At 35.8% G+C, this 14,440-nt stretch overlaps 1 pseudogene; it reads right to left on the minus strand.

The window, feature by feature from the left end:
* Nucleotides 1–528: 528 nt before the first annotated feature.
* Nucleotides 529–6,821, minus strand: LOC136398543 (small ribosomal subunit protein eS25-like; annotated as a pseudogene).
* Nucleotides 6,822–14,440: the final 7,619 nt, after the last annotated feature.

Consider the following 14,440-nt stretch of genomic DNA (forward strand, 5'->3'; position numbering starts at 1 on the left):
AAGAATTGTTAACGTTCAAAGCACATGTTTTGATCACAATTCTATTAAGACAATAACAAAAAGATAAAAATTTTAAAACATTATACATTTTAAATAACTGATGGATCACAGAAGAAATAATGATGAAAATATATAATGTTAATTAAAATGTAATTAAACTTTACAACTAAAAGATAATAACATATAGAAAGAACTGTATCTATACAAAAATTTAGAGTTTTAAAGTTCTCATATTACAAAAGAGAAAAGGATGAAAACTAATAAGCATGCTGCTTTAAAAGTTTTAAAATAAAATAGAATAAAAGACAAATTAAAAAGAAACAAATCAAGTTAAAATAGAATAATAAAAAGTAGAAAAATCTGTAGCTAGGTTGTTCAAGGGAAAATAGGAGCCTGGATACAACAGGAATTGCAAAGATACTAATGCATAATAGAAAATTATAAGGTTTTCTTTTTGTTAGTAAATTGAAACTTTTTTATTTAATAAAGTTTTATTTTTCAAAATGTACAACTGGTGGGACCTGATTTTCAGGCATCTTCACCAGCAGCTGGGGCATCCCCACCTTTGATGTTTGTGATGTAAATTACTCAAGCTCTGCTTTGAAACTAGTTAAATAAATTCTCTACTAAGGAGCTCCTGAAAGGTTACCCTAGCCAAGGAATGGGGCTCTTCAGTATCTCAGAGACAACAGCTGGGGTAATAAGCATATTGTTGAGAACTTCCTTATAGACTTTGCCGAATGTTACTTTGTCAAAACAAAACTAGATTATTGAGCTTGTCCCAAACTTTGCCTTTGAACAATTTCTTCTCTTTGGCCTTGCCCTACATTTGTTCACTGAGTCTTTGTCTTTCTCAGCGGGCTTTCCAGCATCTTTCTTCTTGTCGTCCTTGGGCAGCAGTGAAACCCCAAGAGGAGCTGCTACAACTGCCTAAAACTTTTGATAAAATGAAGAAAGTTCTAGACCCACGCAATGTACAACTGGTTTAGAAAGAATGAGAAAACCTGAAAAATCCTATAACTGTTAAAGAAGTTGAAACATGTGTTTAGAATCATCATGAAAAAAAAATACAGTTTTATAGATTAATTCCACCAAAGGTTAAAGGTGAATATCTTCTATATTATGTTTGCTCTCCCTGAAGATAAAAAAAATGAAGGAATGCTTCTAACTCATTAATGAGGTTAGTGTAATATTAATGTCAAGTATAAGAAATGTAATTATCTTCCAAACTGTGTAGTTTATGTGAGTTAAGGTTTTATCTTGCATATTTTGGTATCCTAGGACAGTATAGTATTTAAAAATCAAGAAATGAAATATAACACTATTTAAGATTATGGACCTACAACCAATAAAGCCAACCACAGACACAAAGAAAATTCACCTCTGCAGAACAAGAGTAAAGCAGGTAGGTGGGAGAAATTTTTCTTAAGAACTTTTGAACTGTTTGACTCATAAGAAAATGATAAATTAAAATAGATATTTTACCAAAAGCAAAAGAAGAGAATGTGTGGTTAAAAAGTTAAGATATCAGTTGGAATATAGAATGTTTTTAAGGAGAGGAACAGGCCAAGAAGTGTCTGAAAGTTAAGATCTTATTTTCTTTCTCCATTACCAGGCTGCCTTCTTCACTGTTGGCTGAGCCAGGGGTGAACTAGTATAATCACAAGATTCTATCAGTCAATGTGCAGATCTCATATCTTTTCCTCAAAATAGCTATCAAGGTTTTGTCATAAGTTATCTCCTTTCCCCATTTTGATTTGTGGTTCTTGAATCACTAGAATTATTGGGATTAATGCACACAGTTCTCTCATTTGCTTTCATAATAATAGATATAAATGACCTGATACTTGGAAAGTACTTAGAACATGATAGCTTGGGCTTCTCAACCCACTCATTGTTGTTGAATAAAAATTTAAGGGGTAGATATGATCAAATTGAATTTTGTAGGCTGTAATTAAGCACTGCCAGTTTTTTTTTAAATGATGCTTTTTTTATTGCTAGAGCTCAATTCTGCTATTTCAGAATTTTCATTAATATAAAATAAGTATTCTATTTGGTTTGTATAGCCTTACAGCACTAGTATGTTGGAATTATTTTAGTGTATAAGATTCTGGAAAGCTCATTCAGTAGTTTCTGAGGAGTATTTAAGTAGATACCAAAATTGAGAAGCACCCAAGTAATTACCATCTATTAAGAACTGAAGTTACCATCATCATATTAGGATATTGGAGAAAACAGGAGATAGGAATGCAGAGTTTTTTAATACGTTTGCTCAGTTGCTCTTATTGTATTTAGTGAAAAATAATCTTCCTATGATTCAAACATTAACAAAACATTCTAAATAGTTTTCAATATTTTCAATAATGTAATTTCTAAAAATATTGTTATTATAGCTATTTTCTTAGGTATAGATAGTTTTTATTAAGCTACCATAGCTAACACTTTCTTTTTGCAGAGGGTAAGGTAAATATAATAGGTTCTTAGGCAGAAATGATCCTTGAAAATATTATCTAGCATCAAAAAAATCTCTCTTGCCCATTTATCCTTTTGGTAGCGAAGTGATCTTAAATTCCTTTAGTTTTCTTGAAAAAATAAAATAAAATAAAAGCATTCAAGTAGAGGCTCAGTAAAGGAAGAAGAAAATATAACAGCAAATTTTGGAGCCAATACCTTTTAGCTTAGATAAATGAGAGCAAAAGATAAGACTGATATTCTCCTTTCTTGCAAAAATTTGGCTATTGCATAAGGTTTGGAGATGGGATAATAAATTATTTGTTGTATTTTATGGCTACTGCGTAACATTTTAGAGTCTTATATGTGAAGAAGAGAGCTCATGAAAATCCATTATGGAGACAAAGGTGAAAATATTGAATCCTTTCATCTGAATTTGTTTAAGCTACTAGCCAGAGAAAAGATACACAATAGCTAAAGTTTACTGCAGTCTTCTGATTCAATTAATAAGGACATAAAGACAAAAATTCACATGGCTTTAATTACTAAAGTACTAACTAACAGGTAAACAAGATATCAGGATACTTGGCTCAATTTTTCTCATTTGTTCAGGATTTCTGGAATCATGCAGATGTTGAAATAACTCTTTTGAATCAAAACTTATCCTACTCTCTGATAAGTGATGTGCTAGCATCTGCTTAAGAAGTTTACTTGAAAGAAATTTGATGAAAGATTTGATGTCTTGATCATCTCCATCTCTCAGACTGTGCACATTTGGTGACGGATAGTAAAGCAGGATCTTCACAAAACACAAATCAAGCATCTGTACTATTTTCACACCCATCTAAAATCTGAGCCCTTTGAAAAACAGAGGCTTAAATTAATTTTATAAAAAAGCTGATTCAGTAGTCCATAATATAAAAGATATTGTGCTCTAGCGAAATAATAATAACTCTGAGAAAGAGAGAGAGAGAAAGAGAAAAAAAAACACACTTCCCAGATATTAGCATTATACTTGGTTTCCTTCAGTATCTTAGTTTATAAAGTGGTTGGTATATCTTTGCTTCCATAGAACTATTTCAATGAAGTTGTTGAAATTCCGATGGTGAACCTCACTAGTAACTATCTTATGGAATTTTTATATTTATGTATTTCTCTACAAAGGAGCTTTATTTGTGGATAGAGTGAGTACTGCCTATTTGTAAAGTCTCAAACGAGTCTTCTTGTGCCAAAGCCTATTATGCTTCCCTTACAGTTCCTTGTCTTTGAGTCCTGAAAACTTCTTGGATTCAGAAGTTCTCTATTATACTTGTATGCATAGCTCCTCAAGCTCATGTTACTATAATTGCAGTAGATATACCACCTGGTACATGCAGAATTGTGTCAAGGGAACAAGAATATGTAATAAATATGACATCTCCTCTTGGAAATTAAACATTACCTAAAAATTTTGAAGCAGAAAGTTAAGTAATTTAAATGAAAATTTAAACCTGGTTTACATTTCAAGGATATAGGGTTTGTGTTCATGAATCAGTAAAGGTTTTTGTTTGTGTCAAATAGCAGAAAGTGCCCAGGTGGCTTAAATACTAAAGAAACATATTTGCTTGAACCTGTATAAAATAGAAGTCCATGGAAGGGACTGGCCTTGAGTTCAGCTTGGCCAGAGGCTCCAAAGGTGTCTCCTAGACATTATGTCCTTTATTCATCTCACAACCTTCTCTCCTCTATGTTGAATTCATTCTTACAACCAAACATGAGTTGCAGGGTTTCCGATTTGATACTTACTCTGTTTAAAATCTCAGGGGAAAAGAGAAAGAGTCTTTTTACTAAAAGTCTCAGGAAAAGAATAAGTCTTCATTGGTTTCAGAATGTTTCTATAGGTCAAATATCATGCGCACCCTGGCACTTCAAGAGAAATCAATACATTGAAAGTGGAAGCATCCCCTCCCCACCAGGTAAACTGTGGGGATGCTAATTCCAGAATAAAAGTGAATAATGTCAAGTAACAAGCTTTATACACACACATACACCTCATCCATGCACATACACCCCTTCACAAGATTAGTTCCATGTATCAGGGGTTCACTAGTGGAAAAATTCTGAGAAACACTTCACTAGAACTTTACTCTGTATTAAAAGCTAGAAGAACCTAGCAATGCTCACTAGCCATAACGACAGAGGCACCTCCTGGATGAGAGGATTCAGGGATGGGCAGAAGCACTCATAGCAGGCATGCCAGAGATCCTTCTTTGTACTTTCCCTCGACCTTGATTTCATTCAGTACCTGCCTCACCCAGTGCATTGCTGGTCAGAGGCAAACCTAGCTGATTTAGCGCAGGCAGTGAGTGCTGGGGAAGCAAATGCCAGATAAGAGGTTTTTTTGAACCCATCTTTAAGGTTGACCAAGACAATTGCAAACAGTATAATGAACCATAATAATGACACTGCAGAGACCCATAAAATGCAAGATGATTAGTGCTGAGCTCAGAAAGTGTCTGATCCTCTGGGCAAACCACACAACTGGGAAATATCTTGCCAGTGGATAAACTTTGCTTCTCTTAAAACTTCCATGGCAGTGGCTTTTGCTCTCCCTGCTCTAGCACAGCACCACTTCCTCCCTACCCTTTTCCCCCAAAAGCAGAAATCCTGCTCTGTCTCAAAGACTATATTGAGAATATATTTATACAATTCATTTGTTCATGTCTGCTTGTTAAACAATTGCTGATTGTTCCACCCATTATTCATTCTCCTCATCTTTAAAAAGAGAATCCAGGTTTTGTTGAGTGTAGCAATTTTCCTTGATAATGAAACCCTCAACATCGCAACCTAGATCATATATGTGGCCTTGAGACATACCTCTGGCCAATGAGATATGAGCAGAGGCTTCTGTGGATTTTTGGAAATATTTGATGGTGTTACCCTTTCCTTTTTCCACTTCTGTGACTGCCTGGAACACAGACATGAATGTGGAGCGGAAGCAGCCATTCTGTGATATTGTGGCAACATGAAAGTCAAACCACACACTCCGGGTGGTACCGTGGAGGGAAAAGCCTGGAACAATAACAGGAGATGCCATTACATGCTGGGTTCACTATTAATTGTTGTATGAAAACATGAACATATATTGTGTTAATCTACTACAGTTGAGTGTCCTTCTATTACAGGTGGCTTAATGTATTATTCTTAGCTAATAATGACTATTTTTTAAATTCGGCAAAGTCTGTTGATTTCTCATAACAATAACAATTTGTCCAAACTAATTCATTTTATCAAATGTTCAGTCATTAAAAGTTCTACCTATTTCCCAAGGCCACATAACAGTGGTCTCTTGGACAAGTCTTCAGCTTTTTTAAAACTCACTTTCTCCATCTCTAAAGCAGGGTTAAATATCACCTACTGCATAAGGTTTCTATAAGGATTAGCTAGATAATATTTAAACATACCTTGGCAAAAAAACACATAAATTGTAAATAGTAATAGTACCTCCTTCACAGAGCCATTGAAGGAATTAAATAAGTAGAACTGTGCATAGCACCAAATAGTTTATTACTCTTGTCTTCCTTGATATGCCACTTAAAATTTCACATCTTTTCCAAGCTTTACTTACTATAAAATTGATTAAGAAACATTTTATATTAAGCTATTAGTAGCACTTGGTCAGCAGCTAATTGAGAGGACAATACGTATTAGAGAAAATGTCAACTACTAGGACTTCAGTAGAGGAACAGGAGCTCCCTGTCCCCAAAACGTCTGATCACTAGAAATATTGACCTCTTTCTTTGCTACTTACCTTCCCTACTTAGTTAGAGACATTTCTGTTTCATTTGCTAGTTTATTGTAGAGACACTGAACATCACTTTTGTTTCTTCCCATCTTCTGTGAATTGAGATTGATATTTCTAGCAATAAATTTATTACATTGCACGCTTATTTTTCCTATGCATATGAATGACCATGAATCTGTTAGCATAAGCATGCATTTAAAAAGTTAACTCTTAACTGTGATTTAAAATTTTTTTTGAAGTTCAGTTTTATTATTCAAACCATTTTAGTTTTTGAAAAAAAAATCTTAAGTCAATAATAATTTGGATTATGATAGCATAAGAACATTTGTTCACATCTCCTATCACCCCCAAATCTTTAATAATAAAAATTATATTATATTATATTGTATCTACATATTATAACATAATATATTTTTAAGGTATAAGTTTATAACTGATCTGGATCTCTATTTAAAAGACTAAGAATGTTAGAATAAGAGAAAAATGCCATGATGTTTATGTGGGTACAAACACATATGCACGCATACACACATAGACACACACAGATTTTAACAATAAGCTCTTTGTGAAGCATACCTAAACCCATGCCGCCAAAAGTTTAAAAATAAATATGCATTCTATAAATAAAGAAAGTAATTGTAACAGGAGCATTATCTGACATATAAAATCCAAGGTGATGAGCATTAAGTAGGACAAAGATAAATATTTCATATTGCCAAATTGTATCTTCCATTATAAAGAAATAACAGTTTTGAACTCTTATGACCTTCATAGCACAGCTTTGACATATATAATAGAAAAAGTATATTAAGATGTAGTGAGAAATTCTACGTAGATTTACTATACCTCTTTCAAAAACTAACAAATAAAGGAAAGATGCAGAGAACTTTAATTATATAATTAATACTATAATAGATCCATTTTTATATAGTAAAATACAGCATATGTGTAATTATGTTGCTGTGTTAGGAATTAAGTATTTTAGTGTAGGACCAGGCATGGTGGCACATGCCTGTAATCCTAGCTACTTGGGAGGCTGAGGCAGAAGGATTGCTTGAGCCCAGGAGTTCTGGGCTGTAGTGTGCTATGCTGACCAGGTGTCCGCACTAAGTTCAGCATCATCAATATAGTGACCTCCTGGAAACAGGGGACCACCAGGTTGCCTAAGGAGGAGTGAACCAGCCCAGGTTGGAAGAATTTTAGTGTAGAAAAATAAGGTTTAAAAATGAAACAACAAAAACCCATAATGTTAAATTTAAATTAGAAATAGTATCATGATCTTTTCTAGTTCTGTCCACCTAGAAGACCCAAAAACAGTGACCACCTAGTAGCATGAGTGCTCCTATATATAGATTTTGCTTCATAAATACCAAGGTTCTTTGGAAAAGTGGATGGTTATAAGGCTGAAGTGTAAAATACTGATTTATCTGAGATATCTTGGTCCACAACTCAAGAACATGATCACAAGCTATGAGTTACATTCACATGACACAAGAATCAACATAAAATAAAAAGGGTCACGTGAACACCAAAGAGAAAAACCTAAAATGGTTTGAAATCTATTGAATATAAAAAGCCATGAATATATAAAAGAAGGAAAAAAAAAACAGGAATATATAATGATACCTAACAAAGAGAAAACTAAAATAAAACAAACTCAAATTTTGAACATCATTGAAAATAACTATTACAACAAAAGAAATCAGGTTAAGGCCCTGGCCGGTTGGCTCAGCGGTAGACTGTCGGCCTGGCGTGCAGGGGACCCGGGTTCAATTCCCGGCCAGGGCACATAGGAGAAGCGCCCATTTGCTTCTCCACCTCCCCCTCCTTCCTCTCTGTCTCTCTCTTCCCCTCCCGCAGCCAAGGCTCCATTGGAGCAAAGATGGCCCAGGCGCTGGGGATGGCTCCTTGGCCTCTGCCCCAGGCGCTAGAGTGGCTCTGGTCGAGGCAGAGCGACGCCCCGGAGGGGCAGAACATCGCCCCCTGGTGGGCAGAGCGTCGCCCCTGGTGGGCATGCCGGGTGGATCCCGGTGGGGCGCATGCGGGAGTCTGTCTGTCTCTCCTCGTTTCCAGCTTCAGAAAAATACAAAAAAAAAAAAAAGAAATCAGGTTAATATGAATGAAAGAAGAGACAGACTTTGGAAACTAAGGTGACTTCCAATTTCCAATTTTATATGTAAGAAGCTTAGAAATCACCATTTCATCTTAACAAGTAAAAAGCTGAACAAATTGAAAAAAACAATTCTTCATGGATTTGTAAGAGAGGTGAGATCACAGGACAAGTCACTGGCCCGGATCTGGGAGAGACAGAAAAGCAAACACAAGGAGTCACAATTTACAGGAACAGAATCAGGAGCAGAAACTGCCTCAGAAGCCAGTGCCAGGGTAGGAAAACCTGAACTGTAATTAACAAATATCTGGAAGTCTAAAGTGGACAAGTATGAGAATTACAGACCGTAGGAGGACCTATTCATAGAGGGACCACATTTTTAGTGAGTTTTTCCCCAGGAGCTAAACTAAGTTCTCACAATGAATGTCAGAGAAAGATCTCCTTATGTCTCCAGCATGGTGAGGGAGAAAGGAACCAACTGGAAATCAACCACAGCACCCTGTTCTTCACAGTCTGACCTCAGGAGAAACATTTAACCAGAGCCTGACCTGCTGAGGTGCTACCAGTGAACGAACTGACCTGGGAGAGAGGAATAATGAACTCCAGTCAGTTCCAGACTTTCACAGGGGAGAAGGGAAATGCCCACCACAGCCTATTCTAGTGGTTCTGTTACACCTAAGGGAAGAGAAAAGCTGAGAAACACTTGTGAAGGTCACAGTCAGGAGGTATACAGACCTAATCACAGTGCTATAGAATTATTCTCCTTCCCATTACTAAAGGCCTGTTTACAACAGTTCCTTTTAACCACTGCATTATATCTGGCTACCAAGAAAATAATTACAAAGAATATTAAAAGGAAAACTACAAAATTTTCATGAAAAGGGTCCACACTATCATGTGGACACTATATGTTAATATTCTTAACAAAAATATTTTAAAATTATAGCCAGAAATATAAAAATATAAAGGATAAAATATTGTGATCCATTTGGATTTATCCAGGGTGTGCAAAGTTGGTTTTAAATCCTGAACTTAGTCAATATAACTCCCTATATTAATATGCCAACACAAGACAAACCATATAATCATGTCAATAAATGCTTTAAAAACATTAGACAAAGTGCAGCAGCCATTCATGGTAAAAACCAGGAATAAGAGAGAAATTCCTCAAACTAAGAAAAGGAAGCCCTGGCTGGTTGGTTCAGTGGATAAAGCATTGGCTTGGCATGTGGACGTCCTGGGTTTGATCCCCAATCAGGGCACACATGAGAAGTGACCATCTGCTTCCCTCCCCCTCCCTCTCCCTCTCCCCCTCCTCTCCCACTTCTCCTTTCTCAGCCAGTGGCTCAGTTGGTCCGTAGACCCTGAGCACTGAGGACGGCTCGGTTCAGACACTGAGGATGGCTCGCTTCAGACACTGAAAATAGCTTGGTTAATTCAAGCATCTGCTCCAGATGGGCAGAGCATCATCAGTGTCAGATAGCGGTTGCCGGGTGGATCCTGATCGGGGCGCATGTGGGAGTCTGTCTCTATAAAAAAACTAAGAAAAAACATTTACAATAAATCTACTACCAGTAAAGATTAAATGGTGAAAAACTGAAACCTTTCCCCCTACACTGAGAGCAAGGCAAGAATGTTCACTCTCACTGTCTGTAATAACTTTGGTAACTGAAGGTCCTGGACAGTGTAATGAAACAGAAGAAATAAATAAAAAAGCACAGTGATCAGACAGGAAGAAGTATAAAAGTCTTTATTTGCATATGACATGGTCATCTATACAGGCAATTCTAAGAAATCTACAAAAAAGCTAGTAGAACAAATAATTGAGTTCAGAAAGTGGATGAAGGTCAACATCCAAAATCACTTCTATTTCTAGGTATGAGCACAAACAACTGAAAAATTAAATAAAAATATCATTTATTATAGTATTCAAAGACATGAAATTAAATTCAAAGACATGAAAAGCTACAGGCAAATTTAGCAAAGAATGTGTAAGACTTGTACTGAAAACTGCAAGTTACAGCTGAGAAAAATTGGAGACCAAATAAATGGGGAGAAGTGGCATATCCATCAATTGGAAAATTCAATGTTGTCAAAACTTCCAAATTTATAATATGATTCAATAACACCTCAACAGAAATGCCAGCAGACTTTTGGATTAAAAATTGATGAAGTGATTCTAAAATTTATAGAATGGCAAAGTACCTAGACCATTAAAGAGAATTTTGAAGAAGAACAAGGTTGAATATAAACTGATTTCAATATTTTACAATAAAGCTATTATAATTAAGATAAGGAGATACTGACAAAAAGAAAGATGAATACATCAATGAAACAGAATAGAGAGTCTAGAATTGGACGCAAACATAACCAATTGATTTTTTACAATATGCCAAGGTAATTCAAGATAATCCAATGTGATTAAATAATCATGTAAGTAAATGGTGTTAAGACAATATTACATACACATGGAAAAAAATTACCCTGGGCTATTACTTAACATCAAATTCAGAAATTAACTCAAATAGATTATAAACCAAAATATAAAAGACATAGAAGAAATCTTGATGTTAGTACTCAAAGAACAAATCATTAAAAATTGATAAATTTTATCGAAATTTAAAATGTCCACTTTTCAAAATGAGTGTTAAAAAATGAAAAGGCAAGCCACAGACTGAAAGAAAATATTTGTAAAAACATATATTTGACAAAAAATTTATAAACAGAATACATAAAATATATGAGAATGTATAATTACTATTTAAGGAAGCAAATTAATTGTTAAAAATAAACAAAATAGTTGAACAGGTACTTCACTAAAAAAGGACATGACAAATAAGGACATGACAAAGACATTTAACATTATTAGTCATTGAGGAATTGTGAAGTAAAGCCAGAACTAGATGCTCTTGCACACTCACTACAACAGCTAAAATTTACAAAATTGACAATACCAAGTGTTGGAAAGGATGAAGAATTTATTAGAGTTTTCTGGAAGAATAGAACCCCAATTATGAGGAATTGGTTCTCAAAATGATTGAGGATAAATTCCATAATCCGCCATCTACAAACTGGAAGCCCAGGAAAGCTGAGGTATATTTATAGTCCTAATCTGAAGGACCAAGAACCAGGGGAGCCAATGATGTAAATTCAACTTCAACTACAAAGGCCTAAGAACTAAAGGCATTGATGTCCAAGGGCAGGAGAAGATGGATATTTCAGCTCAAACAGAGTATATTTGCTCTCCCTCTGCCTTTTTGTTCTATTCAGGCCTTCAGTGGGTTGGATGACACCCACCTGAGTTAGAAGGCATAATTTCCTTTGATTCAAAAATGTTAATCTCTTCCAGAAACACCTTCACAAACATATCAAGAAATAATCAAGTTGGCACATAAAATTAACTATTACATAGAACAATTAGAATGCTTATACATTGCTGATGGGTATGAAAAATGCTATAGCCACTTTAGAAATATGTTTGGCCATTTTTTTATAGTTGAGCCTAAATTAGCATTCAACCCAGAAACTCGGGTGCTAGAAATTTAAAGACATATATCCACAAAAAGATTTGCCAAATGTTCATCAACTAGTGCGTGAATATACAATTGTGGTATTTCCATACAATTAAATAGACTCAGGCTATAAAAATTGAATTAGTGATACATGCAGTATTATGGATGAATGTCAAAAACATTATTCCAAATGAAAAATCCAGACAAAAAATGACTATAAATGTTATACCATTCATATGTCATTCTATAATAGTCACACTTGTTCCCTAAGCACATTTCCATATCTCTATATGAAATGTACTTTTTCTCTTCACCTGGCAAATTCTACTCTTCATTCATTGTACAAGCATCCACCAAAATATATCAATCATTTGTTTCCCATGAACATTTTGGAAGCCTTAATTATAGGAATTATTTTTTAGAGGTTTTTTTTCCCTCTGCTTCCCTAATAAATGTGAATTCCTCAAAGACAAGGATATTGTCTCTTTTGTATTCCTAGTGTTTAACAATGACTGAGAATATGGTAAGACCTCAATAAATATATATGTTGAACAGTATGTTTAGTTTTCAGTGTTACAGACCCAAAGAACCAGAGAGTTCTGTATCTTAAGGATGTATACCAGACTTTTATTATAACCAAATGTTATTTTTTATATAAAAATATAGTTTTGGAGGGAAGGGGGAAGGCATTGTGGGGAGGGGGGCAAAAGGGATGTTAAGGGGAACATGGGGGAGGGGAAATGCATTCTGGGGGACACTAGACTCTGTAAACACAATAAATTAAAATCAATAAAATAAAATATATATATATAGTTTTAATAGATTTTTTATTGGTCATTCATGTGCACAAACTAACAGCCTTTCTTTCTTTTTTCTATCCTTACTTTTTTTTTCTTGTCAATATTTCCAACTAAAGAAATAAAAAGAGGTCATATTTAAATAAAGGCAGGAGAGACATAGAAATCAATTTGGTGTGCACTGAAAAGATTCTGAGAACTATTATGTAATGAGGCTGGTGATAATTATATTTTTGCAGACACATTTCCACTGATATTTAAGCAAAATGTGCTGAAAGGAAATGCTTATAGAAATATGGAGTTTCATTTTCATTTTCAAGCAAATTCCAAAATCCAAAAACTTCTTAAGAAAAGACTGACATGAATTGTCATTCATTGGTTAGGCTTGATTCCTCCTGATAAAATAGTTAAAGGACTTTGATTCTTAAATTATAAACATGCATCTACCTCTATAAATATAATTAAGAAAAGTGTACATAGTTAAAATGACTTTTATAGCTTAATAAAAGATAACTTCATGTAAGGGCCTTAAGGTAAAAGCAGTATAAAATACAAAGCTAATAAAAACATTTTAAATAATCAAGAGTGAATGATGTCAGAGAAATGACGCCATGAGGAGTGCTCCTGAAACCTCTCCCTGAAACTTTAATGAATTCAACAACTAGAGACAGAAAAACAATCTCAGGAGCATCTGAAAAACACATACATCAAACAAAGGTACGATTGGGCAAAAAGGTGGCTGAATATATAATCCACTCTGAAGGAAATAAGACAGAGAATGGAGTATTTCGCTTTCCTCACTGATCTGAGCAAGGGCTGCATTCACTTGGAACTGAGAGAAAGCAAGGGCAGGGGGTGCAGAAAAAGCTGGGCTAGGGAAGAGGTGTTCAAGCTGAGGAGAGAGTGTGCCCATGGCTCAACCCTTACAGAGCTAACGCTTGTGGCAGACCCTGGCAGAAGTGGGTGAGCAGTTGCCTTGTTTACTCCTGGTATACCGGTTGGTGAGTGCGGGCAGTGTACAAGTGAATCTACCTGGTGCTTTGGGTGTGGGTGTTGGCATTTCCGGACAGAGGGGATGTGTTGGAGACTGTCAGTAATGACCTCTGTGTGGGCTGTGACCAGAGTTTCTGAATAATCCCAGCTTCCCAAACAACAGCGCGTGAGAAGTGCACAAAAGCTGGCTTCCCTATACCCAGACACAGGGTGCGGCATCTCTGCCAGCCATACAGGTTAACAAAGGACACTCCTGAGGAAGAAAACTTTGGAAGTGGTGGGAAAAAGGATGTGCAGGCAGCTTGTAGACAGCCTCTGGAGAGCAGGCCTCCGGAGTGCTGAAGCATACTAGACATGCCCAGAGGCTCATAGAAAGACACCTGAATGGCAAACAGCTCCCAGCCCTGCCTGATTATGCTGGTGGCTCTGGCTGGCAAAGCCTTACCCAGAAACATGTGTTGAGTGGGGATGAAGGGGGGATTTGGCAGCTCTTAGAGCCTCTTACTCTCCAGGCAGTGGTTGGGGCAATTGCACAGCTGGGTCACAAGCTGCTGGTTCAGGAAAGAGATTTGGGGAGAGGCTCCAGGAAAAAAATTCTCCCATTGTTGGAGCCTGCAAATGCTAACAAACCCAGCCTACCAACGAAACTGAAGCCTAGTTTATGTCATCACCATAAAGACCCAACAGCAAATCTCTGCCTAAGAGTGTCACAGAGGCAGAACCTGGAGTACAGCACCACCAGCCAAAAAGAGAGAAGAAAGAAAAAGAAAGAAGATAACTTCTCAAAACCAGG

Source organism: Saccopteryx leptura, chromosome 3 (assembly GCF_036850995.1).
Source record: "Saccopteryx leptura isolate mSacLep1 chromosome 3, mSacLep1_pri_phased_curated, whole genome shotgun sequence".
Taxonomy (NCBI): Eukaryota; Metazoa; Chordata; class Mammalia; order Chiroptera; family Emballonuridae; genus Saccopteryx; species Saccopteryx leptura.